We start from the raw sequence: 24,759 nt of genomic DNA on the forward strand, positions 1-24,759 counted from the left end.
TCAAGGCAGAAGAGCTACGCTGACTCATGTCGTAGAGACATGACCTTCCGAGCTGGAGACAATGTCTATCTCTGGGTTACACCTCTCAAGGGAACCCAGCGCTTCCATGTCAAAGGAAAGCTCACACCAAGATACATCGGCCCCTTCAAGATCATTGAACGACGAGGAGAAGTGGCTTACCAGTTGGAACTGCCACTTGAACTATCCGATGTGCACAACGTATTCCACGTGTCACAACTCCGGAGGTGTCTTCAAGTTCCAGACAAGCCTGATCTTTACAAGGCTGTCGATCACCAAGCCATTGACCTTCAGCCTGATTTGACTTACCGTGAGAGGCCCATCTGCATTTTGGATGAGGCTGAGCAACGCACTCAAAGCCGCACGATCAAGTACTTCAAGGTCCAGTGGAGCAACCACACTGAAGGAGAAGCAACCTGGGAATGTGAAGACTACCTTAGATCCGAGTTTCCGTATCTCTTTAAAGCCTAGTTTAGGAATCTTGGGGACGAGATTCTTGTAAGGGGGGTAGGTCTGTCACACCCTGCATTTTGTAACATTTCATTTGCATTAATAAAGCATAAAATTTGGACCAACAAAAACTTTTGCATTATTTGGCTTTTTACTTTGGAGTTGGTTTTCTCTCTGTGATTTTCAAGTGCTCTTTAAAATCAACTACTCCACCTTCTGTACTTCATCTCCTTGCCCCAAACTTCTACCCAATGATCATGCCATGTGTATAGTGCAATATAGTATTTTCTTACAAAAATAATTTGGCCAAATAGTATTTCAAAAATTAGTTTTCCAAAACCCCCTGAAATGAGGTTTGCACTACAAGTACTTGATTTGGGGTATGAAAAATATTTCAGAGAGTATATTTGCAACCTACTAGATATAGGATTCCCATAAACCACAAAAAAAATTAAAAGTTATTTTCCTATTTTATTTAAAAGCTTTTTCTTAAGGCCAGAAATGGTCTTTAATAGGGAAAAATTATTTTAGTGTTTCAAAAATATTTGAAAAAAATCAGGGAAACTCACTGGACATATATCTTCCATATATAAGAGTTTCAACACATGGTCATGTTCAAAATATTGGACAAAACCTTCCAAAACAATTTCTGCCCATTTCAAGGATTTGAAATATTTCTACAGGAAATATTTCCATAAAAATCCAAGGAAAATCCAGCAAGTCACAGATGCATATTGTGATCACCTTGCAAAGCCTCATGTCAATCAAGGTCATTTTGGTTCACCAAAATGCCCCAAAACCCTCTCTGACCAGAATCAAATTTGAACAATTTTGTACTACCAACTTTCTCTCCTTGACCCCAACTTTTGTGAGCATGTTCACATGACCAAATGAGGCCACTACACCAAGTGGTGCATCAAGGAGAAGTGATTTGCTCAACTAGATCTACACAAGTTCATTTCTGCTAATTTCTAGGGTTTACAAAAGTTGCATTGGCAACTTTGCCCAAATAAGCTCCAAATTGGTGGAAGGCCCTAATTATATGTGTCATTTCACCCTGTGGAGTCTCATGGCAATTGGAAATATTTTACTTTCCCAAATCATTATCAAACACCTTCTGCCACTTTTCAAAAATCACTATTTTGACCACTAACACTATTCTCCTTGAGCTCAACTTTTTACCACAGCTCCTCCTAGTCCTCTCCTACCTCCAGTAACTCTTCTCTGGCCTCAGCCGAATGATTGAAGGGTGAAACATCCCCATTTACCCTTCTGGACAGCAGCATTCTTCTCCTTTCTCACCTCCCTCCTCACTCCAGTGGCCACCCAGGGCATCCAATGCCCCTCCCCCATTGTTTACTCCCGCTAGGGCCGCCAGACACCTTTGGCCGTGCCCTCATTGCATAGAAAATGGCCATGCCAGCCATTTGGGCGCTCTGGAGCGCGCTACAGTGCGCTCCCGCATTGTAGCCGCCCCCTGCCAAGCACCTCCGGCCACCTCGGGCCTCCCCAGCACACATGACGATGCGCCTCGACGTCTGCGTCATGCCACGCCTCTGCCCCCTCCTCCTTCTCCCTCCTGCTGCCCTCCTCGCACGTGCATCGGCCGCCCGAGAGCTCCAATGAGCGGCCTCACACGCGCGGCATCTCTGGCCTTACCCCGCCCTCTCCCTTAGCTCCCCTCAGCGTAGTCCACGCCCAACAACACCCCAAACATGGAGCCAGCTCCTCCCGATCCCTGTGGCGATGAGCAAGAGCCCGCCGGCGTACGGGTCCACGGCACCCCGCCGTTCACCTATTTAAGGGCCTCCCCGAGCCCTCCTCTCCTCACCACTCCCTCTCTGCACCACCAAATCATCCCCCTGCACCCCTAGTTCCTCTCCAGAGCCGCCCGAGCTCGAGATCGAGATCGAGCTCCACCGCTTCGGCTCGCCGGAGTTCATGAGGTACATGCCTCCCCCGCTCCTCCTCTGCCTCGATCTGGAACCCCGGAGCACCCCTGATCATTTCCCCTTTCTCCCTGCTTCTTTTGCAGCCAGAAACGGCCGGAACCGACGACGCCAGAAGCTCCTCCGCTGCGAGTCGCCGGCGAACCAGGCCACCCCGTCGACGCAACCACCTCCACCCGAACGACGACTCGACGCTGAGTCCAGCCGTACCCTCGCCCTACCTCGTCGTGCCCTGCATCTACGCCGGTGAGCTTGCCGGCCCTCTGTCGCAGGGTTAGGGATGACAGGCGGGCCCCGCCTGTCAGCCTCTTCTGTCCATCGCCCCGCTCTCTCTCGCTGACGCCTGGGCCCCGCACGTCAGGTTTAAACCTGGCGCGCGCGCGTGTACCAGTGCGCTGGGCCGCCTCTCTGGCTGGGCCTGCTGCGCTGCGGCTGTTCTGGCCCAACAGGCACATAGCCCTTTTTCCTTTTCTTTTTCTGTCACTTTTGCAAAAATTCCACAGGTTTAAATATTAATCCAAATGCAACAATTCCAGTTCCTAAAATATTGTAAAAATCCCACCTGTTTAATGGTGTAATTTTCACTCATGTCCAAACAACTTTTATGTACTGTTCATATTCAAATTCAAATTTGAATATATTTAAACCCCTCTAAAAATCCATTTCTTCTATTCTACTACTCCAAATCCAAAACTAGTAATTTTCCCCTTCTTAGTTTTCACCCTTGTATTTAACAAAAATGAGTTGACATTTTTCTGAGCACTTTGGTTTTTCTGTTTTATTATTGCCTTATTTTTTTCTTGTTATTATTTTGCGACGATAGATTGCGTTGCCGACGAAGGAGTTGGACCAGAAGACTTTGCTGAGCCAGGCAAGAAGCCCTTTGACCATGTCTATGAAACCCTTTTTATGCATGTCATATAGCACTTTTATTGCTTGCATCGGAATCATGATGAAGTGGTAACCACTTTGATAGGTTGCCTCTGTTACTTCCTCGTTGATACTTGCATTGTGCATGACCCTACCTCCTTATGAGGGTTATGCCGGTGGGAGTAGCTAGGATGCTAAAGTAGTTGCTACGCAAAAAGGGACGGGAATATGCATGGTGATGGAGACAAAGTATTTTCAAAACACTTTTCAAAAACCCCGACGGGTGCCCCTTATGCCCGAGGGAGATGATGAGTTGGGTAGCCACTTGATGACGAAGTGGTGTACCGAGGCAAGTGTGTGTGTTGTTTTTTTTCAAACGGATTGGTTTAAGTTGCGACCGTTATTCCAACCTTACATGCGCAACCACTCTACCCTTATATGGGAAAAGGCATTATTGATTACCTAGGCCGATACTAGCTTGGAGCCCGCATTACTAGTGACGGGAGAGTTGTTGTTGCGCTCTCTCGGGACGGGGTCGTGCCAGGTAGGGCGGCCATGACTGTCTTCACAGGGCACCGGACACACCGTTGGTACCCCTTGCTTGTGGTATGTGATGAAAATGGGAGCGAGGCTCCACAATTTTAAGATGTGAAATGTTGGGCACGGGGGTTACTGCCAATCGAGTGGACTCTACGTTAGTGTCGTCTAGGGAAAGATAGTGATCGGGTGCTTACCCCGGGTACTTGAGGTACCGCGGGTCGTGGATGACACGGAAGTTGCCCGGATCTTGTGGGTAAAGTGTGCAACCTCTGCGAAGTGTAAAACTATTCGAAAAGCCGTGTCCACGGTCAAGGACAGTTGGGTAACCGCTCTTGGGCTACGTCCACTTGTTTACAAACCAGTGTGTGTGGGAAGTACTACTTGGGCCAAGTCAAAGGACTTGACATGAATGAGTTGGGTTGGAGCCCACTCCCCTTATGTTGATATCTATAACCAGCCCCTATGGTTACTTGAATTCATGTGATGCATGGTTTACGAGTTATTGAACATGTCATAACACAACAAAATTAGCTTTCTGCAAAAATTTACCTATGTCATGCATTGTTGTATCTTGAGCCAAAACATGGGTTGCTTGCGAGTACATTCAAAGTACTCATTGGCTTGCCTCTGGTTATTTAATTGGCCAGGCATGGAAGAATAGGAGTTCGATGAAGAGTTCTTTGGAGACGAACATGCGAACTAGGACGTTTCCCAGTCAGAATGCCTGTTGGGTTAACGCAGATGGCATGGGTTCTACTTATCGACGAAGATTTCCGCTGCTTAAGTTTATTTGGTATTCAGCCCTTGTGGCTTTATCTATGTAAGTCTTGACCATAATGGTCATAATTTGTGTAAGACGATATGTATGGATGTAAGACTCTTGTTATTCAACTTCTGTGTGTTCAGTGAGCATTGATCTCTGGGATCATTGTACACGTGCATTCGATGATCATGACTTATGAGTCGGGGTCCCCACAGTGTCACTAGTATCCATATGACAGAGAACCCGGGACGACATGACTAGTCGTGAAACCAAAGTGGCGCTAACTTACGGGGACAGGCATACATGAACCAACATCGAACGTGTCGGTCATCAGCGTGTGAATTCGGGCTGTAGCAACTAGGCTAACAGGACTCCGGGAACCCGGGCTGTAGCAGGCTAGTAGGACTCCGGAAATCACCGCGTGACATTTCCCCGAAGGGACAGACACAAGAACGAAGTGGATCACATGCCGGCCAGTCTAGGTGTTCCGGAGCAATAGTAACTGGGCTAGCAGGACTCCGGTAAACCGGGCTGTAGCAGACTACCATGGCTCAGTGGAAGCACTAGACTACATATCCCCATAAGAGAGGCTACCAAGGATAAGCAACTAGGTAATCGGATCCCACACATATCAAGCATTTCAATCATACACACAATATGCCTGATATGTGTAAATACAACATGGCATCCCAACAAAACTCTACGACTCGAAGTATTTATTCATTAGGCTCCAGAGAGCAAGATATTACAAACATGGGTCTGCCGACCTCACATACAGAGCATACAAGAAACAAGCACATGCGAAAGCTTAACTTGTCTGAGTACAGACAACTACAAATGAAAAAGGCTAAGAAGCCTGACTATCTACAAGATCCTGCCAAGGGCACAAGATCATAGCTGAGGTAACAAGCTAAACGTTGAAGTCCATGCGTAACTACTAGCGAGACTGAAGTCTTTCTGCAAAAACATAAATTAACCAAACGTGAGTGCAAATCTACCCAGCAAGACTTACATCAGAACTATCTACGTGTGCATCAGTATCAACAAAGGGGTGGTGGAGTTTAACTGCAGCAAGCCAGCTTTGACTCGGTGGCTATCCTAACCTACGACTGCAAGTAACTCTTTTGAGGTGGCACACACGAGCCCACATATTCACCATATCAATACACCACTATGGATCCGCTTCCGTCTCCCTACGAGAAGGCCATCCATAGCACTCACGCTTATCTTGCGAGTTTTAGAGTATCCACTTTCACTTGTCTATGAACTGTATAGGCAACCTAGAAGTCCTTTACTGCGGACACAGCTATTCAAATAGATCAGTTATAACCCTGCAGGGGTGTACTTCTTCTCACATGTTTCCACCACTTAGCGTCTGCACACGACATGTGCTCGGCAGACTTCAAGCAAAAGCCGACGTGGGTGTAGACCACGACCTAACTAACCACACAAGTCTCTAGTCCAGGTTTATCGCCTATTCGGGTTCCTTCCGCGAGGAGATCCGGCCGGGGTTTCGCTCAGAGCCCCAAACGATGTGTACAGGGTTCCCGAGACACCAAACGGGCACCCGGTACACCGTGCCATGGTGTATCTACCGCATCATAGCCCACCCCTAAGGTCAGCGCTATGCACGACCTCCAACACATTTCCTACAAACACCAGAAACTAGTTGCAACTCCTGGACAGAGGACATGGGCGGTTAGTAAGTCGAGCGGGGTCATATTTCAGGGCCCAACGTGTGGTAGTAGCTGTTCATGGATCACAAACACAGAACTCAGTTCCTGAGGACAGTTTCAATGAGACAACCCACCATGTACTCCTACATGGCCTCTCACCGCTACCTTTACCAAATTGTGTTCACACACTTAGCTCACACACAGTAGGACATGTTCATCACCATTCCAATTCATTCCCAATGAATCAGACCCGACTCAACTCTAAGCAGTAGCAGGCATGACAAACAAGCATGAATGAGTAGGCACATCAGGGCTCAAACAACTCCTACTCATGCTAGTGGGTTTCATCTATTTACTGTGGCAATGACAGGTCATGCAAAGGAAAAGGGGTTCAGCTACCGTAGCATGTAACAATTGAATCGATGTTGTCCTAATGCAGTAAAAGAGAGCAGGAGCGATAGAGTGGGATTATATCGGAATGAACAAGGGGATTTTGCTTGCCTGGCACTTCTGAAGATAGTATAGATCTTCATCGGTGTCATCAGACTCATCGTCAGAACACGTCTATCGAGAGGGAAAACACCGGCAACAGAGAAGAAACATGACCAATGCAATGCACAATATGATGCATGATCATGACATGGCAATATCTATGTGTTGGGCTAATGCAGCTACAACCAGATGGGTTTGAGCCATTTTGAACCAAAGGCTCAACCCCAAACTCATCTTAAGAATTTAGATAGTGCTTTATCATGTTCTGATATAAACAGCAGGGTTAAGTTGCTTTAACATGCATGAAACGAGTACAGATGGATAGATTAGATTTTTATGATCATTTTTCATATATAAATCTTTGAATTTGGAGCTATAGATTAATTTCTATGATTTTTAGAAGTTAGCACTATTTTCTAAATTTTTTTGAATAAGAATAAAACTAGAAAAGGCATTACTGCGTCAGCAGGTCAACTGTGCGGTCCAGGTCAAACTGACCTATGGGACCCACTGGTCAGTGGCCCAGTGTCATTAGTGTCACGGACAGGTGGGTCCGGCCAATGGCCACGTCAGCGCGGTCAACGGCCACGTCAGCGCGGTCAACTCTGACGTGCGGGTCCTACTGGGTTACAATTAATCTAAGCAAAAATAAAGCTGGTGTTAATTAGGGCATGGGGCCCATGTGTCAGTCAGCCAGGGTGTTAATTAGGGCGTCATCAGCCACTAATGATTGTGCCACGTCAGACGCACCGGCGGTTAGCCGCCGGCGACCAAACAAAGCGGCGAAGGCGCTCGGGATTCGCCGTCCGGCGACCGTTCAACTAGCGGTTTGCGGATATGGGTTGCTGGCGCATGTGCGCATCTAGCGGTGGCCACGGGAGGGATCGAGGTGGACGTTAGCGGCGGTGGCATCGAGCTGGGCGGCGACCGGAGTTTGGGCAACAGCGGAGATGGCGCTACAGGGCACGGCAGGGCCAACCCGTGGGTGATGCGGGTTCACAGGAACGCGGCGAGCACGTTAGTGACGCTAGGGCGAGAGGGCGAGCTCAGGAGCATGGAGCTGGTCAGCCATGGCGGCGGCGAGCTTCGGTAGAGGTGGGGAACGGAGCTAGAGGTGGTACTCGTCTTGTTGCCCTTCCTCATTTCTTGCCCGACCCCCATGGACGACTTCATAGTCATCTTCATCACCTTGCCACCGATAGCCATCCATGAAACTACGCAAGAGCAGGTGGTCCCGCACCTGCCCGGAATCCGGGTCCACAATAAGGCTCTTCAGCTTGCATCTTCGACATGGACATCTTATCTCCGTCTCGTTCTTTTGAAGCATCTCGGCCTTCGCGGAGCTCAAAAACCTATTCACGATACCTTCGGTCATCGTGCGGACCATGGTCGCCTGCGGGGTAGAGCAAAACGATATTTTAGAACCAAGAAAAAATTTGGCATGACCTTCCCTAAAAATAGGACCAAAAAGAATGCATAGTGCCAAAATTCTCGCCGAAACGGAAATGAATCAACATTCCGGCAAAATATTGGCAACTATCGCATTTCAAATACCGGTACCTGCAAACACAAACATATATGCAACACCACAAACACATGCAACACCACAAACATACATAGATCTAGCTAGGCCACAAAAAGTGCATGTGCACGTTGTTGGAGCGAGCTAGGGAAAAAAAAGTAGATCTACATCATGAAGATAGCTTTCCCCTTACTTACCTATCAAAAAAAGGTAATTTCACCACTTAATTTTGATGAATCTATGGTGGAAATGAGGTGAGGAGGAGGAGGCAGCCGAAAGCTTGGAGAAGGAGGTGGAGGGAATGAAGTGGGGAAAGTGAGTGTGTAGGTGTGGCTGTCCAAAATATCTTGTTGGGGTCCCAGGTTACTAATGGCACACCATATGCAAATGCGCCATTAGTAACCCTGGTAACTAATGGCGCACCTGCAGGTGGTGCGCCATTAGTGGTTTTGCAGAAAAGTAAAAAAAATAATTTTTATACTAATGGCGCACCATGGCACAGTGCGCCATTACTAGTTTAAACTAGTAATGGCGCACTGTGCAACGGTGCGCCATTAGTAGTTTTGCCAAAAAGTAAAAAAAAAATTACTGGCGCACTCTGTCACCGGTGCGCCATTAGTAGTTCTAACTACTAATGGCGCACTTTGCCTGGATGCGCCATTAGTATGTTTGAAAAAATGAAAAAAAAATGTTTTACTAGTGGCGCACCTTTTGCCTGGTGCGCCATTAGTGTCTTCCACACTAATGGCGTATCTCCACCTGGTGCGCCATTAGTATATAGTAGTGGCGCACCACTTCTCTGGTGCGCCATTAGTGTCAATCCTATCTTTATCCCTTTTCCTAGTAGTGCGAGAAGGGGAGGAGGGGGGGATCGGTCCGTGAGCTCACAGGAGTTGCAGCACGCGTCTCAGTGGGCTCTGGGAGGTCAGAACTGAGCAGGGAGAGGTCAATCTCGACGATCCGAGGAGGAAGGAGAGGTCAGGGACGACGCGTCGGGGCTCTTCCGGTCGCGTGAGCCGATGGAGAGGATGAGGGCGGCACAGCGGAGCTCGGGGGCGCGTCGGAGAGGTGAGTGGAGGCCGGTGGCCATGGTGGTGCTCGTCGGCAGCGGCGGGTGTGTTCGGTGGTGTCGTGCGGAGAGCAGAGGAGGGGAAGGGGTCCAGGGGAGAGAGGGGAGAGGTGATGGGGGTGTTGGGCGTCTCCGTGGCGCTCGAATGGGTCCGGGGAAGGAGGAAGCAGGCAGGGAGCTAGCCACGGCGATCGCGCGCGCGTCGACACGCCTCTGCCTACTGGCAGAGGTTGAAGACAGCCGCTTCGCCTGATGGGCTGGGCCACCGGCTGGAGTTGGGCTAGGTAGGTCCAGGTAAGTGGCCCAGTGGCCTTCCCTCTTTTATTTCTTTTCTGTTTTTTATTTGCTGTCATTTGTTTTGATTTAGTTTTAGAAACTAAATCATTTTATTTTCTTCTGATAACTTTTGTAGGGACTAATTGGATTATTCCAAAGCCCTTCACCAAAGATCAGAATTATTGGACATATATTAATTATTTAACAAATATATATCCAATGCAAATAGTTATTGATTTATTAACAAATATATATCCTCTGCAGGCCAAGCCCATGCCAATGCCCACTATTGCTTTTGAGCCCATTGTGCTTTCTAAGAGGAACTGGGCCCTGGCTTTTGATGATGTGCAAGTTCTCTCCAAGCTGCAGTTTGTCCAGTCTCTTTCTACCAGTCCGATCAGAGCATGGCCTGTGGAAAGGAATCTGTTTCCACCTAAAGACTCTGCAGATTTGTGTTCCAACTCTGTTTCCTCAGGTGAGGTGCCAATTGTTGTGACCGAGGAGCGCTTTTCCTTCTCTGGTTAATGCCAAGACAAGAAGGTCCGTCGACGTAAAACTTTGGCGCCAACACCTCTTGTGGAATCTCTAGTTAGACGATGCACCAAGGGATCCATCAAGTGTGACGGTTTCAAGCTTGTCTTCTAGGAGCTACTTCCCCAACCAAAGAAAAAGAAGCCCAGGTGCAAGCCTTTTGTGGTAGTTCCTTCTGATGAGGCTGAAGACTTGGGACATGGCGACTAGAAGGATGAAAACCTTCATGATGTACCTCCTCCGACGCCCATTCATACAATCCAGCGTGTTTGTGAAGACCTGGGAATTGCGCCAGAGAAGTTAACTATGGAGCGGCTTATGGCTGATCCTGCTGAAGATTGCCCTTCCTCTTCTAATGTCTGACTTCATCATGGAATGCTGGGCTTGGCAAGCTCCTAAGTTGGTTGTTTATGTGTTGGTTGTTTATGTGTGTCATGGAGTGCTTTTACCTCCAGTTTTATGGGTTGAACTGTTGGTATTTATCTTGGTATGTAATAATTATGCACTTCGTTTGATGTGGTGAATCTTGGCAGTTTCCTTCAAGCACTATTATGTAGTGCTCATTTATAGCTTCCTCTATTTTGTTTATCATGAATCACACCTCTTTTAGAAGATGGAGTGTACTGTGCTAGAATGTGAGAGGTCTTAACTCACCTGCTAGGCAACATGCTGTTAAGCAAAAAATAGAGGAAAGTCAGTGTGTGGTGGCCTATTTTCAGGAAACAAAATGCAGTTCTTTTGGTATCAGAGATATTAGGTCTTTCTGTCCTAAACAGTTTGACACATTTTCTTTTGCCCCTTCTGTGGGTGCTTCTGGGGGAATTCTTGTGGTCTGGAACTCCTAAGTCTTGTTTGGTATGCTGGTGGAGGTACAACCTTTTGTCGTGGTGCTCAATTTTACCTCCAGATATGAATAGTGCACACTTGTATCTGTTTATGGGCCTTGTCAAGTAGAACCTAGGGACAATTTTGTTAATTGATTGTATCACCTCAATATCCATGTTGATGATAATTAGTTGCAATTGGGAGATTTTAATTTCATCAGAACTATAGAAAATAGAAATCAGCCTAGAGGAGATCTCAATGACATTTTTTATCTTCAATGAGATTATAGGCCACCTGGGGCTGCTTGAATTACCTCGGAAAGGCAGGTCTTTCACCTAGTCTAACATGAAGGATGCTCCACTCTTAGAACAGCTTGATTGGTTTTTCACCTCAACCAACTAGATAACTTGCTATCCTTTCTCTGTGGTGCTACCATTAGCAAGAACTACTTCAGATCATGTTCCATGTGTGGTTGTCATTAACACAAACATTCCAAAATCCAATATTTTTAGGTTTGAGAATTATTGGGTAAATATGGATGGTTTTTACGATTGTGTTAAGCACTCCTGGGAGAAGCCTTTTAGGAAAGCTCATATATCTGTTGCTGATAAACTGAAAACTCTCAGGCAAGATCTCAAGAAATGGAAATTGGGAATTTCAAAGTTCAAAATTCTGATTGACAAATGTAACAAGGTGGTGATCACCTTGGATAACTTGGAAGAGTTGAGGCCCTTGTTTAGACAAGAATTTAACTACAGAAAAGTTGTCAAGTTGCATGTGGAGCATTTTTTACACTTGCAGTTTCTATACTGGAAAAAAAGATGTACCATCAGATATATTAAAGTGGGTGAGGAAAACACCAAGTTTTTTCATGCCATGGCTAGTAAGAGGTTCAGAAGGTACTCCATTGCTAGCCTTCAGGTGCAAGATGGCACTATTATCTCTGAGCATAGTCAGATGGAAGGAATCATCTGGTCTGCTTTGAAAGGAAGAATGGGCACCTCTAGGGGAATTAATATGGGGATTGATTTGCAATCCTTACTCAAACCAGTTCCTGGGCTAGATGCATTAACAAAGCCATTCACTACTAAAGAGATTAATGATGTAGTCAAACATATGCCTATGGACAAGGCTCCTAGCCCTGATGTTTTTAATGGTTTATTCTTCAAGAAGTATTGGCCAATCATTGGTAAGGATTTTCATACTCTTGCTCAAGAGTTTTATGATGGCACTGCTCACCTAGCCAATCTGAATTCCTCCTATATTACTTTTATTCCTAAAAGGTTGGCTCCTCAGGGAGGGGGATTATAGACATATGTCTTTGAATGGCATGGGAGTTAAGTTCCTATCATAGACTGTGGCAAATAGGTTTCAAGAGCTCATCATGTAATGCATTCACAAAAATCAATATGGCTTCATTAAATCAAGGACTATTCAGGATTGTATTGGTTGGACTCTGGAGTATTTGCACCAATGTCATCAATCTAAGAGGCCAATCCTCATTCTAAAGCTGGATTTTGAGAATGCCTTTGACTCTATTGAACATTCTGTTATTTTGGAGATAATGAAGTTCAAAGGTTTTACACTAGTACAGCGAGCTCCTAAACAAACGGTTTTTAACCCCTTTCTGCGACGGCCTTTGGAACCGTCGCCAAGTGAGTGTGCGCGATAGGGGGTCCTTCCCACACGACCCAGAAACCGTCGGGGATATGCCCTCCTAGCACACACGCTCGGCAAAATGAGGTCGTGTGCGACCGGTGAGCGCTCAAATATGGAAATACATACAATAGAATTAAAAAATACAATTATACGGCAAAATTGTTTCCGGTCGCAAGTACATCCCACACAGTCGCTCCAAGGAAAACATTTCCGTTCATAGGTACATCACACACAATTTTTCCTGTTAAATCGTTTGAGTTATTGAATGTATCACACACGGTCTGTAAAAGAAACTGTGTGGAAAAGGATGTCCATCACACACAGGTTTTATGTGGTAAACGTTTGCGCAAGGTGGCCTAACGCAAACAGTTTTCAAGAGAAAGTCATTTGTGATTGTTCATTGATCCAACACGATTTATTTCTAGAAACTGTGTGCGTTGCCTGAGGTCATCGCTCATGGTATTTTTTCAGCAACCGTTTGCAATAGCAAAACCCAATTAGCAGGCTAATTATCCGATTATTCACAATCCATTTATTAATCTAATTGACGTTTCATATTAAGAACACAATATATTTCATTTTCATAATTGAAATACATCAGAGTACAACATCATATAGCTTCAGCACTCAGCTACCCCATTACACAACTACACCAGGACCAAGTTTCACATGCAACATCTATAACCTTTCGAAATTAGCATCATAGACGGTACATTGACAGATGTATCTCATCTGGAAAACTGCTGAAGCAAAAGGCGAATATTGAGCCTTCATTGATGCTGAAGGTCTTTGTAACTTTAGGCCAGTGCATGTGGATGATTGAACGTCCATCCTTCGTCCTCTTCAGGAACACTTCAATATTGAACCGTGGGTGTTGTATGAATAACTTCCTCGCCTCCTGACCATACAGGTTGTTTGAGAGGTAATCATCGATGATCTGCTTTGAAAAGGCCTGAAAACAAGGATGTGCATAAGTATCTTCTCTATACTGGAAATGGGGCAAAGGAATGAAAAAGGCAAGGTATAATAGTTAGTACCATCCTGTAGTGAACTGATGTCTTCTTCATTGTGCACACAAAGATCTTGTTGTTTTTTGTCGCTAATTTCTTTATCCTAACAATCTTTGTGAGTTTCTTGACTTACTGATATTCATGGATAACTCATTTCCCCATATGCAAAATGGGTCGAACAGTGGGTCAAAACCTCTGACAGCAGGACCTACATGTGCAAGACCAAATTGTTAAAAACCGAAATATTAGAATGGTTCCTGCAATTGCACAATAATGTGCTATTAGACAACGGACCATGCACGTGCTAACCTTGATTGTAAACCTCAATGTTTCTCATTGTTTCCCTGCAACACATATAAGGTAGTTAGTCATCAGGTGAAGTAAGGGTTCGCATGCTATCAGTAAAATAAGTTCATGAAAAATAAGCACATTGCAGATTCATCAGATTAATTCACTACAAGAAATATGTCAACTTGTGACCCTCACTATTGGCCGCTGAAAGGTCATAGTTTTTCATTTGCGACCTTTTTGTGACCAAAAACAGAAGGTCAAAAACTAGCGGTCGTAAACTGAAATTAGCGACCTTTAACAGAAGGTCGTTGAACCCATGACCTTTTGTTTTGATCACTGGCTGTCTACCGAGGCCACGTCGGATCCGACGTGGCAATCTGACATGGCAAAATTGCGACCAATTGAAAAGGTCACTGACATGATTCAGCCCGATCCGATTAGGTGTTTTACATAGGCCGAGCCCAACAATTCAGCCCATTTATTATTTATTTTCGTATCGATTTTGATCAGCTACATGGGCCAAGCCCAACAGTTTGGCCTTTTTGGTTTCCTAGACATACAACTTTTACTGTCCAGTTCTGTCTCGGCCTCAGCCTTTTTACAGTCGACTTCTTTTTTAGGCCACAGCCTTTTTGCAGGCTATTTACGTTTTGGGCCTTGGCCTCTACCCATAAGTAGGTCCAACTCATCAGCTTTTTATTTCTCACATTTTCATAGTGTTCATACAACCAGACCAGTACAGAATACAATGTAACTAGCTATGAAGAACAACCAGAACACAAGGCATATTGATAGATAACAACCATGCTACATCATCTTCCTCTTCCAAATTCCAAGAGACAAATTACCTAGCATTAGAAGGATCATGCATCAGAAGCATATAAAACATCAAACGAAGAAAATAAATGGCAAGCAGTATAAAAATCAAGGTAGCACTAGTATATTTTAACTTATCTTGCAACCATCAATATATTTTGCTTATAAGAAAAAATATGGTCTGATGCTTATGAGCTACTAGATTACTAAACACATATTGCACACTATGCACTCAATTTGATACTTGCTTAACAGTTTCAATGTAAACCAACAGTTAAACCTGAAAAGATGCAAAGCTGAAATCTAACTGATGACTGTAGCAAGAGTGCTCCCAGCACAATATCACAATTTTGCATTTCTAACCAGCACAAGGGTTCAGCAAGCCAATGCATTTTTGGTGTGGATATTCTTGACTTTGATGCTGCTAGGTTCATTAGTCAAAGGAATGCATCAGGAACAAAGTGCGAGCAATAGCAACAGAAATGCATGCGTACCTCATGGAGGAGTGGGGATTGGCGAAGGCGAGGGCGTCATCAGGGCGGCCGGAGGCGGCGAGGCGGCGCTTGATGGACGAAAAGTTTCAACATACACTCAGCTCAGCGGCGAGGCAGAGGGGATTTCTTTAGAAGAGAAAGAGAACTGGACAAAGAGCCACATCACACATTAATAAATTGTTTGCAGCAGCTGTAACATAGAACCAATACAAATGTTGTATGGACATGAACAGCAGGATAAGTGACTACTGGTGAGAAAACTGAAGTTTGCAAGTTCTACTAGTCTCCCGACATGGGTACTGGTTCATCAAACAGCATGAATCACAAATTGCTTGAAATAAACATGCTAGAACAAGTAGTTGTTGGTCAAGTGAATCCTGGAGAGCTTATTTCTCATGAACAGATACTTGCTAGAACAAATCACAAACAGACAGTATGCAGGAAGGGTACACAGAGACCAGGAGAAGCAGGGCGTGGGCGGCCGCAGCCGCTGTACGCTTCCGCATTTCTAATGGCCATGTACGCTGTCACCAATGTCAATTATTTTCATACAAACATTTTCACAAACACCATACAAGCAAACTCCATTACACAATATGCAGTACATAGTAACAGACTCAACATGTATATATCTAGTCAATAAAATATGCATGCAAAGTTGTACTGATGTAGACATGCTTTCACAGTCATATGCATAGGTGTTTCACAATTGAACAAAATTGACTACCAAAGAAATCAGAATTGAACAGAATTGCCGTGCAGAATTAGTCATATGCATAGGTGTTTCACATAATGAGGGGAGTTCTTGAATAGTTAAGAAAAACTCAATTTTCAGGAAAGTTAATACATATTTCCATGCTTGACTACCAAAGAAATTGTATCAACTTAACAATTAGTCATGCATAAGTGTTTCACATCAAAAATATATAGAAGTGCAGGATGCATGCTGATATCACCATCGATCTACAGGAACAGTTGTGCAAAGTTCAACTAAGGTAGACATGCTTTCACATCAGAATTCAGAAACATCAAAGTCTCGCTGCATCTCAAAATCAAACCGATCTAACATGTAGGCAGTGATCAACAGATCCAACAATACGGTAAGATAGCTTGCGAGTGTAATTGTACAGCAGAACAGAGTTTAATCCGAGTAGTACATGTAGATCTCTGTGTATGAGTTGACGTAGGGGATGAAATCCAAGTAGTACATCCCGCCGGAGAGGGGGCCGATGGAGCGGGTGACCCTGCCATCGAAGTCGACAGCGAGCATGAGCTGTTCGAGAGGATCCCACATGACCACCTCGGTGGCGCCCTGGGAGCAGAGAGAGTATATAATTATAGGATTTGGATATACAAGCTCCAATGATTTTATCTACAAGTTTCTTCTTTCTTTTATTTTGTCACAACCAGATAAATGCCTTTTTTGGCAACATTGTTACAAGAAAAATGAGAGAGAGCACCTGAATTCATGAAGCGTGGTCTTCGTCTCCTGGAGTAAATTAGAAGAAATACTATGTAGCTCCAGTTATCCAATAACCCACATTCAAGCAATGCCACAACCAGCAAAATCTACGTGACTGCAATGTCCTACAACAAGTAAGGAATCAAGCAGAAGCAGATCAAACATCATTATATATAAATTCATCATAACAAAAATGAGATCCAAAATATTACAAGGAACTACCTGGACTAAACTCCACGTCTCCATGGTGTACTCTCGGACGGTCGGTCCCTGACCACGATTGCGAGCTGCTGCTCTCCGCAACTCTGTTCCTGCCAGGGCACTAGGTGTGTTCCTTCTTCGTCGCCACGCGCTAGTACAAATACACAGTCAGTCAGTTAGTCATCTGGAGGTGGCACACTAAGTGCATCATAAGTGCACCCAGCCATTGTAATCTTTCTAAGTCGATCAAAGCAATACAAAAAAGCCAGGAGCGACACGCCCCTGTGGCTATCCACAAAATCTCCATCATTTTTCAGTTCGCTGAGTTATGAAGTCGCTACGGTCTGCCGCAAGAAGTCAGATCGATCAGTCGCTAGCTTAGCTAGCTCTGTTAAGCTCGTACGTATACGTGAGACTGCACGTCCGAGTACTGCTAGCTAACAAAGAATCAATTAAGATACTAGTCTGCTTTGTTGAAGTTAGCTTGCACGTACGTGCTTTGCCTGCTAGAGTATACGAGCTAGCACTCTAAAGCCAACACCTATTCATTCTTTTATGATTTAGTTAAACATGCAAGTGAATTCAGAGCAATAGCACTAGGGACTAGGGACTGACAGCAGTAGCACTAGATTCAATCAAGTGAAAGTGAATTTAGAGCAGCAGCAAAATCAGGGAACGTGAGAGAGGTAGAGGGAGGCTCAACCATGAATTGCTGCTGCCCCATGGTTGGGTATGTAATTGTCACCGCTCCTCCTTGTGGATGCCGAGGTCGGAGACGCCAGATCCGTGCGGGCACCAACCTCCCATCCGCACGAGCTGAAGCAAACCATAGCAGATGAACATCATTTAAACAGCAATGAACATCATTCAGATGCTTTAGAAGCATAACAGAGTGAACATCATTCGCATGCTCTTCAGTACGATATCTCAGATTTTTCAACTAAGCAAAACATGCATACTTTAACACTTCAGTACGAATGTAAGTAATGTCTCTTCCACCATGTGAAATGTATAGGACAATACCATATACTTGCTATGTGGATATATATAATTAACCATCAGTGTGTATTTTGACTAATGTCATCAAAGGACCAGGACCATGTACAAAACTGAAGAAGATTTTTATACCATGACAGAAGGAAGGAAGGACTTGAGCAGCCATGTGATGTGCATGCATTTGGTACAAGGAAAGCTCTGTTGCTGATGCCACACTCTTTCCTAGTTATTGGGTATGAAAGAGTTGTGAAGGCTGTTGCTTGTAAGGTTCAGCAGGGAAAATTCAATAAAAGAGTGGTGGGTTAACACAAACAATGTCCTTGTTTAAGTTATTTGATGTTCATATTAACCTATCAGTCTGTTGTCAGTCTTCACCACACAGATTATACGTAGCTGAGTGAGAAATCAGTTTATGTGGACGCACCTTATATAACCTGGCAGTTTATGTGGACGCATTCAGTAGGCAGAGTATGCTAATCGATCCACCCTTATAATTGTAATCTCACCAATCAGTGTGGAACTGCAGGAATCTTGGCATGCACACATTTTAGAAAGCGTCTTCCCTGCGATGGAAACAACACCGACGAGAGATGTCAAACTCAAGCCTCAAGAAAATTTAGAACAGCACGGGACGAGTACGGGACGACGACAGGAAGAAACCACACCTGTGATGTAAGGCTGCAAACACCAGCACCGCGGACGCCCGTCGATCCAGCCAGCCAGCCTCCGGCAATGGCGGCACGCGAGGTCACCAACCACGGATGCATGCCTGAGATGAATGTAATCAGTCTAGGTCCCGCCGTACATGATAGGAGATGGAAGACTTGTCAAGGACTTCGTACATACCTTGGGCATCTAGGTCCCGTCGGAGATGCGCCGTCGTCGACGGCCACCGCAGTAGCAATCTTAGGTGTGGTCCGGTGTGCCGCACCAGACCGAGAGCAGGCGGTGGATCCCGATGCGGCCGGCCTCCATCGCGCAGGTGGGTGCGGATCCGGCGCCGCCGTCGCCGGAACTGGTGCGCCCCATCCATCCATCCATCCATGGGTGGACGTGGGTGGGTGGGTGGATCCGTGGAAAAGGAGGTTTCCATGGGTGGATGGATGAGATGAGGAGGGAGGTCGACCGGAGGTGGGGATGGGGTCGGGGACGGGGAGACGATGTCGCCGGTGGGGGTGGGGATCGGCGGCGGCGGCGGAGATTGGAGAGGAATCGGGGCTGGGGAAGAGGAACAGTTTGCGGGCAGCTTCGCGGGGCTCCACTCATGAATCTGGGCATGGGCTCGATCTTGTCTATGGTGAGGGTCGTCGACGGTGGCGGTGGGGGTGGGGTTGGGGGCGGCGGCGGATCGAGATCTGAGGGAGGGAGATGGTTGGAAGCGGCGGTTGTGGGTGCATAGGAGCTCTAGGGTTCGCGCAACAGGGAGAAAGGCTGGATGAATGGATCGATGGATGGATGTTTACTGCGGTGGGCTGCATGAATGGATCGATGGATGGATGTTTGCCATGTCACTGATCCATGCCACAACAGATTGCACCAATCATAATTCAGCTAGTGTAATTTTGTTTTTTCTTCTGTTTTCTTATATTTTGTACTACCCTCTTATACTGAATAAACATTCAACATATTACCCGTTTATAATTTTTTCAAATGGCCCAATATTTTGCGCATTTGCGTATCTTGGGACGAAAAACAATGTTGATTTGAGGGGTTTTCATTTTGTTTGCACAAAAAATCATTTTTCAATTTTTAGGGTGCTAATAATCGGTTTTTTGTGAAGAACCTACCATATATTTGTTGCAAAATGGCACCAAATTATTTTTCCAAAATATTAGGCTATATTTAATGCACAATTGACTAAATGGTTGGATGTCAAAAGTTTTGATCCATCTCTGGTGAAAAAGACAAATTCCCGCCGATTCAGCAGGAAGCGGGTCAAATTTGAACTGTAGATGCCTCATAGTTTGCTATTTATTTTTCCAAAAATCATTTCTAGGTACATAAGTATCTATTTAATTAGAGAAACATCAAAAAAATTCCAAGATTCAACCATTAGCTAGGAACGGTCAAGCCCGCCGTTTTGACCGTATTTTGAAACGGGCATAAAAAATAAAAATAAAAAAATTGGAAAACCTTCGCATTGTGTCATCATATGTGACCAAGTTTCCAAGAAAAATAATAAACTTGTAATATGACAATTATTTTAAAAAAGTGTTCTCAGAAACGAGCTATCACGTGTGGAGATCAATGGCTTTCAAACCAAATGATCAATCTTATGGCCACATTCATGGCATAGTTTGTTCAAATGATCTCATATTGTGCACAAGGATGCATATTGGAATGGCAAACAATGTTGCCTAAGGAAGTTTTCATTTTCTTTGGACGAAAAAAGCATTTTCCATTTTTCGAGTGCCCAAAAGGAGGTTTTTTGTGAAGGACCTCCCAAATAATTGTTGCAAAATTGGACCAAATCAATTTTCTAAAATACTGAACATATTTAATGCACAATTGACAAAATGGTTGGGTGTAAAATGTTTTGATCCACCTCTCATGAAAAAGACAAATTTCCGCCGATTCAGTTGGAAGCGGGTCAAATTTGAACTGCAGCTGCCTCATAGTTTGTTATTTATTTTTTCCAAAAATAATTTCTAGTTACATAAGTACCTATTTAATCAGAGAAACACCAAAAAAAATCTAAGATTTAACCACTAGCTATGAACGGTCATCCCCGCCTTTTTGATCGCATTTTGAAACGGGCATAAAATATTCAAAAAACTCAAATAATTGGGAAACCTTCGCATTGTGTCATTATATATGGCCAAGTTCTCAGGAAAAATAACAAACTTGTAATACGGCAATTATTTTAAAAAAATGTTCTTAGAAACGAGCTATCACGTGTGGAGATCAATGGCTTTCAAGCCAAATGATCAATCTTATGGCCACATTCATGGCATAGTTTGTTCAAATGATCTCATATTGTGCACAAGGGTGCATATTGGAATGGCAAACAATGTTGCCTATGGAAGTTTTTATTTTCTTTGGACGAAAAAACCATTTTCCATTTTTCGAGTGTCCCAAAGGAGGGTTTTTTGTGAAGGACCTCCCAAATAATTGTTGCAAAATTGGACCATATCAATTTTCTAAAATACTAGGACATATTTAATGCACAATTGACCAAATGGTTGGGTGTAAAAAGTTTTGATCCACCTCTCGTGAAAAAGACAAATTTCCACCGATTTAGTTGGAAGCGGGTCAAATTTGAACTGCAGCTGCTTCATAGTTTGCTATTTATTTTTTCCAAAAATCATTTCTAGGTACATAAGTATCCATTTAATCATAGAAACACCAAAAAATTTCCAAGATTCAACCACTAGCTAGGAACGGTCATTCCCGCCGTTTAGACCGCATTTTGAAACGGGCATAAAAAATTCAAAAAAATCAAAAAATTGGGAAACCTTCGCATGTGTCATTATATGTGGCCAAGTTCCGAGGAAAAATTACAAACTTGTAATATGGTAATTATTTTTAAAAAGTGTTCTCAGAAATGAGCTATCATCTTTGAAGATTGATGGCTTTCAAGCCAAATGATCAATCTTATGGCCACATTCATGGCATAGTTTATTCAAATGATCTCATATTGTGCACAAGGGTGCATATTGGAATGGAAAACAATGTTGCCTAAGGGAGTTTTCATTTTCTTTGGACGAAAAATCAATTTTCCATTTTCTGAGTGTCCAAAATGAGTTTTTTTGTGAAGGACCTACCATATATTTGTTGCAAAATTGGACGAAATAAATTTTATAAAATACTAGGCCATGTTTAAAGCACAATTGACAAAATGGTTGGGTGCCAAAAGTTTTTATCCACCTCTGGTGAAAAAGACAAATTTCTGCTGATTCAGTAGGAAGCGGGACAAATTTGAACTGCAGCTGGCTCATAGTTTGCTCTTTATTTTTTCAAAAAATGATTTCTACGTAGAAAAGTATCTATTTAATCAGAAATACATGGTTTGGTGGCGATACATTGAGGTTTGGATGGTGGCCCAGGGCCCCAACTCCAAAGCGCGTAGACTCACATGCCCGCCGCGTGGTCACCGCGTGACCGTGGTGTTGCCACGCGTTCGGGGCGGCCTAGGCATGTCTAGTGGGTTGGGCACTCCACTAATAGGTGTCAGGAAGAAGAAGGCAATAGAAGAATCTCACAAGGAGACTGAACCGAGCTCAAACATGAATTAGCACCCAAGTGTTTGATTAGTGGTATGGGAAATGCACATGGCCAATGGGCCTGAGTTTTGGCCGAGGATGATCATCTACTAAGGACACTATCTTGGAAATTTTGCAGCTCAAATGGAGGAGCCTAGGTGTTACTTGCTTTGCAACATACCACACTGGACAGAAATATGAATGTTGAAGCCACACTCACATGTCTTGTTAGATGGGGCACAAATTTCGTGGAGAGTTATGATTTGGGAATATAGAAGATGTGGAAAAAATTCAGCTCATTAGGATATGCCTAGCCAGTACTTCCTTCACAACAGTTCAAGCTGAACAAAAACTTTGGAAATTTGCCGAGGAAGATTTACCAGTCAAATGAAGTTGAATATTGTCCTGAGGCAATGATTTGGATAGTAAAGAATGCCCAATTTTTTGGGAATTTTGGGAATGACAAAAATATAGGTTGCTTCACAACCTAGGGCAAAAATTGACACATGGACATGACACATAGGCAAAACTGATGAGATGGCGCCATGTCATAGCAATAAGTACCAATGCATCCATGTTCACAACCTCATGACCATTTATATTGGTCGTAATCAGGTAGAAATAAGGTCATTGGCGCCTCTTGTCTGCTTTGTGACCATCTGGTGTAAGCAATTTCAGGGTTTGAGCCCTTCCAAGCGAAATGGCCGTGAATTTACGACCAATTCAGCTGGGGTCACTAAGAGAAGGTCATAAGTTGACATATTTCTTGTAGTGATTCAAGCCACATGGAAAACCCATTTATCCAAACCAAGCATGATTAAGGACTAGGAAATATAGCACTTTTATATGTTTCTCATGTATTAAGTGCAGTGAAATTCGATTTATTCCTCACATGCACAACAATACAAAATTCTACCCACGACAATTAGACATCGCAGTGTAGAATTGAACCAAGCAGTCAGCTAAACACCACAACAAATGAACCAAACATTAACTGAGCACCACAATGCACAATATATCATACTCCTAATAGAAGATCAGACAGTTAACCAAACCAAGCATGCTTAACAACTTGGAAATATAGCAATTGTATTTGTTTCTCATGTATTTAGTACATCCAAATTCAATTTATTTCGCACATGGTATACAATAACAGAATTCAACTGAAGGAAATATGCCCTCGAGGCAATAATAAAGTTGTTATTTATATTTCCTTATATCATGATAAATGTTTATTATTCATGCTAGAATTGTATTAACCGGAAACTTAGTACATGTGTGAATACATAAACAAACATAGTGTCACTAGTATGCCTCTACTTGACTAGCTCGTTGAATCAAAGATGGTTAGGTTTCCTAGCCATAGACATGAGTTGTCATTTAATTAACGGGATCACGTCATTAGAGAATGAGGTGATTGACTTGACCCATTCCGTTAGCCTAGCACTTGATCGTTTAGTTTATTTGCTATTGCTTTCTTCATGACTTATACATGTTCCTATGACTATGAGATTATGCAACTCCCGAATACCGGAGGAACACTTTGTGTGCGACCAAACGTCACAACGTAACTGGATGATCATAAAGGTGCTCTTTAGGTGTCTCCGATGGTGTTTGTTGAGTTGGCATAGATCGAGATTAGGATTTGTCACTCCGATCGTCGGAGAGGTATCTTTGGGCCCTCTCGGTAATGCACATCACTATAAGCCTTGCAAGCAATGTGACTAATGAGTTAGTTGCGGGATGATGCATTATAGAACGAGTAAAGAGACTTGCCGGTAACGAGATTGAACGAGGTATTGAGATACCGACGATCGAATCATGGGCAAGTAACATACCGATGACAAAGGGAACAACGTATGTTGTTATGTGGTTTGACCGATAAAGATCTTCGTAGAATATGTAGGAACCAATATGAGCATCCAGGTTCCGCTATTGGTTATTGACCGGAGATGAGTCTCGGTCATGTCTACATAGTTCTCGAACCCGTAGGGTCCGCACGCTTAACATTCGGTGGCGATCGGTATTATGAGTTTATGTGTTTTGATGTACCGAAGGTAGTTCGGAGTCCGGGATTTGATCGTGGACATGACGAGGAGTCTCGAAATGGTCGGGACGTAAAGATCGATATATTGGAAGCCTATGTTTGGACATCGGAATAGTTCCGGATGAGTTCGGGCATTTAACGGAGTACTGGGAGGTTACCGGAACCCCCCGGGGAGTATATGGGCCTTATTGGGCTTTAGTGGAACAGAGGAGAGGAAGGGAAAAGGTGTAGGGCGCGTGATGTCTACTACGCAACCTTCTTCTTGTAGACGTTGTTGGGCCTCCAAGTGTAGAGGTTTGTAGGACAGTAGCAAATTTCCCTCAAGTGGATGACCTAAGGTTTATCAATACGTGGGAGGCATAGGATGAAGATGGTCTCTCTCAAACAACCCTGCAACAAATAACAAAGAATCTCTTGTGTCCCCATCACACCCAATACAATGATAAATTGTATAGCTGCACTAGTTCGGCGAAGATATGGTGATACAAGTGCAATATGGATGGTAGATATAGGTTTTTGTAATCTGAAAATATAAAAACAGCAAGGTAACTAATGATAAAAGTGAGCGCAAACGGTATTGCAATGTGTTGAAACAAGGCC

General features: G+C 44.1%; 2 long non-coding RNA genes across 4 annotated transcripts; both read right to left on the reverse strand.

Moving 5' to 3' along the window:
- Nucleotides 1–13,572: 13,572 nt before the first annotated feature.
- On the reverse strand, nt 13,573–14,000 carry LOC119305455. The gene is made up of 3 exons (XR_005148675.1): nt 13,960–14,000; nt 13,678–13,858; nt 13,573–13,592 (listed from the first exon to the last, which is right to left on the reverse strand). It is a non-coding gene; the product is annotated as an uncharacterized LOC119305455 (long non-coding RNA).
- Nucleotides 14,001–14,611: 611 nt separating this feature from the next.
- On the reverse strand, nt 14,612–19,295 carry LOC119308703. 3 transcript variants are annotated; one of them, XR_005150243.1, is made up of 10 exons: nt 18,757–19,295; nt 18,576–18,679; nt 18,335–18,473; nt 18,043–18,132; nt 17,618–17,730; nt 16,936–17,065; nt 16,712–16,838; nt 16,409–16,563; nt 15,252–15,396; nt 14,612–14,789 (listed from the first exon to the last, which is right to left on the reverse strand). It is a non-coding gene; the product is annotated as an uncharacterized LOC119308703 (long non-coding RNA). The 3 variants fall into 3 exon arrangements; XR_005150244.1 differs by lacking the exon at nt 18,043–18,132 and having other exon boundaries at nt 18,335–18,440; nt 18,757–19,289; XR_005150242.1 differs by lacking the exon at nt 18,043–18,132 and having other exon boundaries at nt 18,757–19,284.
- Between the last annotated feature and the right edge of the window lie 5,464 nt (nt 19,296–24,759).

Source organism: Triticum dicoccoides, chromosome 5B (genome assembly GCF_002162155.2).
Source record: "Triticum dicoccoides isolate Atlit2015 ecotype Zavitan chromosome 5B, WEW_v2.0, whole genome shotgun sequence".
Lineage (NCBI taxonomy): Eukaryota > Viridiplantae > Streptophyta > Magnoliopsida > Poales > Poaceae > Triticum > Triticum dicoccoides.